This window comes from Suricata suricatta, chromosome 14 (genome assembly GCF_006229205.1).
Source record: "Suricata suricatta isolate VVHF042 chromosome 14, meerkat_22Aug2017_6uvM2_HiC, whole genome shotgun sequence".
In the NCBI taxonomy this organism is placed as follows: Eukaryota; Metazoa; Chordata; class Mammalia; order Carnivora; family Herpestidae; genus Suricata; species Suricata suricatta.
This window is the reverse complement of record NC_043713.1, coordinates 69,676,393-69,681,619: the sequence shown is the minus strand read 5'-3', so window position 1 is coordinate 69,681,619 and position 5,227 is coordinate 69,676,393. Positions and strand designations below refer to the sequence as shown.

Here is a 5,227-nt window from a genome sequence, read left to right as displayed (position 1 = left end):
TTTAACATTAGGTAACAGGGTCCTATCTATAGTTTCTATCTGCAGACCTCACCCTTACGAATGCGGAGAGTGGTTGCTGACCTTTTCTGACTGGGTGTTGTGAAGGTGGTCTCTCTTGCTCTAGGCAATGTGTAACTGCCTGTTAGTTTTGGGGAAACTGAAGCTTAGGCCTTTAAGGTCAGAGGGGAAACTTAAAGCCTGTCATGGAGTCTGTTTGGTTTAGACTTGTGTCCTTACAACACATGCATACGCACACACACACATACACACCGTAAAAGTTGCAAGAGATGACCTGGTCCTCAGTGTAGTCCAGGATGCCCTTAAGGGGGCCCTCTTATGCCTGCGTCACCACCTTCTTGATGTCATCATATTTGGCAGCTTTCTCCAGGTGGCAGGTCAGATCCACGATGAACACATTGGGGGTGGGGACACGGAAGACCATGTCAGTGAGCTTCCCATTCAGCTCAGGGATGACCTTGCCCACAGCCTTGGCAGTGCCAGTAGAAGCACGGATCATGTTCTGGGTGGCCCCTCGGCTGTCACACCACAGCTTCCCAGAGGGGCTGTCCACAGTTTTCTGGATAGTGGTGATGGCATGGACTATGGTCATGAGTCCCTCCACGATGCCAAAGTGGTCAGGGATGACCTTCGTCAGAGGAGCCAGGCAGTTGGTGGTGCAGGTGGCATGGCTGACAATCTTGAGGAAGTTATACTTCTCGTGGTTCACGTCCATCACAAACATGGGGGCATTAGCAAAAGGGCCAGAGATGATGACCCTCTTGGCTCCACCCTTCAAGTGAGCCCCAGCCTTCTCCATGGTGGTGAAGACCCCAGTGGACTCCACAACATACACAGCACCAGCATCACCCCACTTGATGTCGGCAGGATCTTGCCCCTGGAAGATGGTGATTGGCTTTCCATTGATGACAAGTTTCCTGTTCTCAGGCTTGACTGTGCCGTGGAATTTCCCGTGGGTGGAATCATACTGGAACATGTAGACCATGTTGAGGTCAATGAAGGGGTCATTGATGGCGACAATGTCCACTTTGCCAGAGTTAAAAACAGCCCAGGTGACCAGGCGCCCAATACGGCCAAATCCGTTGACTCAGACCTTCACCATCGTGTCTCAGGGACGCAGCTGGCACTGCACCAGAAGATGCAGCTGTCTGTCGAATGGGGAGGAGCAGAGAACCTGTTCTCTGTATTTAAGAGTCTCTTGTGGTTTGCCTCCCTCTCTCTCTGTTTGTAACTATGTTTCCCCTTCCCTTCCCCATGGTCTTCTGTTAAGTTTCTCAAGTTCCACATATGAGTGAAAACATATGATATCTTTCTTTCTTTGACTGATTTATTTCACTTAACATAGTACCTTCCAGTTCCATCCATATTGCTGCAAATGGCAGGATTTCATTCTTTCTCATTGCCTAGTATTCCATTGTATATATGAACAACATCTTTTATATACATTCATCAGTTGATGAACATTTAGGCTCTTTCCATGATTTGGCTATTATTGAAAGCACTGCTATAAATGTTAGGATACATGTGCCCCAATGAATCAGCACTCCTGTATTCTTTGGATAAAGTCCTAGTAGTGCTATTGCTAGGTCATAGGGTAGTTCTATTTTTAAGGGTTTTTTAAAAGTTTTTTTAATGTTTTTTAATTTATTTTTGAGAGACATAAAGAGACAGCACAAGTAGGGGAGGGTCAGAGAGAGGAAGATACAGAATCTGAAGCAGGCTCCAGGCTCTGAGCTGTGCTGTCAACACAAAGTCCAACGTGGGGCTCGAACCCATGAACTGTGAGGTCATGACCTGAGCCGAAGCTGGACGCTTAATCGACTGAGCCACCCAAGCGCCCCTATTTTTAAGTTTTTGAGGAACCTCAACACTGTTTTCCAGAGCAGATGCACCAATTGGCATTCCCACCAACAATGGAAGAGGGCTCTTTGTTCTCCACATCCTTATCAGCATTTGTTTTTTCCTGAGTTGTTCATTTTAGCCACCCTGACTGGTATGAGGTAGTATCTCAGTGACACACCTGAGATTTCTGAACAGGGTTCAGTCCCACACATGACTATAGTGACATTTTCCAACATCCCTCAGGATCTTGGACTTCCCAAGATAACACTGCCACGTGGTGGCCCTAGAGGTGTTCAGTCAGCCTGGAAGGACTCCAGTCTTGCCACGAGAGCCTGGTCCTGCCTTTTGCAAACACCATTACCCTCTCCAGAATGTGGGTCAGTTTCAAATGTGAGGAGTCCCATAGACTTGGTCTGCAAGAAAGTTCAGTTAGAAAAGGCGGCTGTGGTAGGTGAGGGTACGTTGTGAGCAGGCCTGAGATTCAGAGAGAATCAGGGAAACATGCATTTCACTAAAGGAAAAATATCACTATCACTGCTTATGACATCATTCTTTAAAAAAAAGAAGACCCACTGTCCAAACTTATGTTTGAAAATAATAATAAACACAGAAGGATAAACGATGTGATCTATCAGGGCTGCCATAAGCAAATTAGTGTTCTCACGTTCAACTCTTTTTCTTCCCTTAGCCCCCCAGAAACGGCAGACATTCGTCCTCTCTCAAGAATTTTGCCTCTTCCAAAATATGATCTAATTATGGTGATAGTATTAAAAATATCCTGTTTTATAAATGTGCCTCCTAGTGACATCTTAGTTGGTTCTAGGTTTGGGGGATTATATATAATCCTGGAATAAACATCCATGTGCAGATGGGTTCCGTCAGTTTTTAGTCACTATAAATGAATCCACTATACCATTCACATACAGGTTTTCCTAAGGACAAACGTTTTGAAATTTTTTAAAATATTGAGTTGGTAAATATTTCAGAGACATCATAAAATAAGACAAAACTAGCCAGCACTGGTTATAGTCATGTAGATGATAATATCAGATGAAAAAGCACTGACTTATTCTTCAAGCACATGGTAGAGCTGAGGTCCTATGATATTTTCAAGGCCAAAAGAAATGATTTCATTTAATTTAAATCAGAAAGGGAAAAGATGAATATAAACCACCCTAGAAGTAAACTGTCCCAGGCTGATAAAGACAAGACATTTCTGTTTTCAAGAAGACACTTTGTCTAGGAATTGGCAGCTCACAGTGACACTGAGGTCAGAAGTGAGGAGGAGCCTCACTCACAGGCAGTGTCCCTGAATGGACCCGGGCCCAGGGCATCAGCAAAAGAATAAGTAGAATCACAGACTAAGCTGAGTAGATAACTGCTAGTGTGTTTCCCCTCTTCACAGTTGAGTAAGTGGGTTTTGGTCTCACTTCCCCACACCCTGTAGCATCGAGTGAGCTCTGAGACTGCTGTTCCATGTTGAACAGCAATAATCAGCCTCATCTTCAGCCTGGAGCCCAGTGATGGTCAGGAAACCCGAGCTGCCAGACTCGGAGCCAGAGAACCAATCAGGGACACCAGAGGGTCTCTTGTTATCATAATAGATGATGAGCTTGGGTGCCATTCTTGGGATCTTTGTGTACATATTTGTGTACTGGTCCACCTTCAATCTTGCACTTCCATTGCAGGAGATGGTGATCCTCTAGCCCAGGGTCCCAGACACTGAAGAAGGCTGAGTAAGCACAGACTGGGCCCAGGACCCTGCAAGGGAGACAGACACAGAGAGAGTGATGTTGGGGAAATGAGGAAAGAGGAGGAAGAACCCCACCTGTTCTTCCAGGGTCCCTTCTCTTGTCCCCCCATCTAGTCATTTGTGTGGTGATTGAGGAGGGTGAGGAGAGGGGCCATGATGGAGACCATCACCCATCTTGCCTTCTGTAGCCCCACAGCTGAGCAGACCTCTCCTAATGTCTCCCTTCCCCTTTTCACCCTCTAAGAGAGGGAGGGCCCGTCCATGCAAATGATACCCCCAGAACTCTGACCCCTCACTAGCCCTGGGTCAGGTCCCTCTGCCTGAAGATGTCAAGAGAATGGGCAGCGGAGGGGCTGTGTGGGGCCAGGGAGTGGAGAGGTCTCAGCTGTAAACCCTGAGCAGAGGGCATAAGCAGTGCTAGGTGGCAGTTCCCAGCTATGATCATCCCTTAAACTTAATAAACAAGACTGTGTGCCGCCCAGTGTCCACTCCCAGATACACTGTTGGAGACAGCTTCTACCTCCCTACTGCTCTTTCCACTGTTCCATGCACTAGGGCCTTATCTTATGTGATCTTCCATCATCTCAGAGCAGATTTATGCTTTACTCAGTCTCCTCAGGATCAGTGTGTCCATGGTTCCCTTTGGTATTCTTAGGTCAGGATTGAGGTGGTGTTTTTTCATAAATTCCTCCTAGATTAGGATCAACTCCAGAGCAGTGATGGGTCCCCATGGGCACATGGCCTTTTCTGTGCAGGGTACTACATTGTTTTCTCTTATGTGAGCCCCTGGTGACCATGGCTCCCCCTTTCCTGTGGACATATGCCCCCACACCACTGAGGGGAGAAGGATCCTCTCTCTAGGGATGAAAAGTCAAGGGAAAACCCCAAGTGGGCATCCCAAGTAGTTGATGCCAAGTGAATCTTACTTGTCAATATCTCACACACTTGAGCACTATCATCATCCACATAGTTTAACACAGTGACTCACTCCTAGGAATCACTTCTGCAAGCACAGGACACAGGGAGGTGTGACAAATAATGTTCTCTGAAGCATTTTACTTAAATCTCTCAATCCCTTGAGCAGTGTCTGTTCCCAGGAGACTGATGTGGTGGATGTTAGAATCCACTTTCCAAATAGAGGGTGTAAAAAAAGTATTGTCCATAGTGAGTGCTATGTGTGAAAATATGCCTGTTTTACATCATGACTTTGCCAGGAAGATAGACTTTAACCAAAACCAAAACAAACCCATAAAACCATTAATCCCATTTACCAAAATATCATAAACAGATGTTTTAATAACTAGAAAAATTCTAGACTAGTATTCATGAGACTCTTAACAGATTTTAGTTTCAGGAGTTGTTTGGAATAAAAAAGAACAAACTGTCAGTGTGTTTAGTTGTGTGTGTAAGTCTGGTACAGAAAAGTGTTACTTTGAGATTCTAAATGCACCAACATTTTAAAACTGATCAGTGAATGGATAGTTTTTTGAGGCACCTCCACACTGTTTTCCAGAGCGGCTGCACCAGTTTACATTGCCACCAACAGTGTAGGAGGGTGCCCGTCTCTCCACACCCTCTCCAACATCTGTAGTCTCTTGCTTTGTTCATTTTAGC

General features: G+C 45.6%; 2 pseudogenes; both read right to left on the bottom strand.

The window, feature by feature from the left end:
* Nucleotides 1-334: 334 nt before the first annotated feature.
* On the bottom strand, nt 335-994 carry LOC115277673 (annotated as a pseudogene).
* Nucleotides 995-3,286: 2,292 nt separating this feature from the next.
* LOC115277478 overlaps nt 3,287-5,227 on the bottom strand; it is a 9,459-nt pseudogene continuing 7,518 nt past the window's right edge.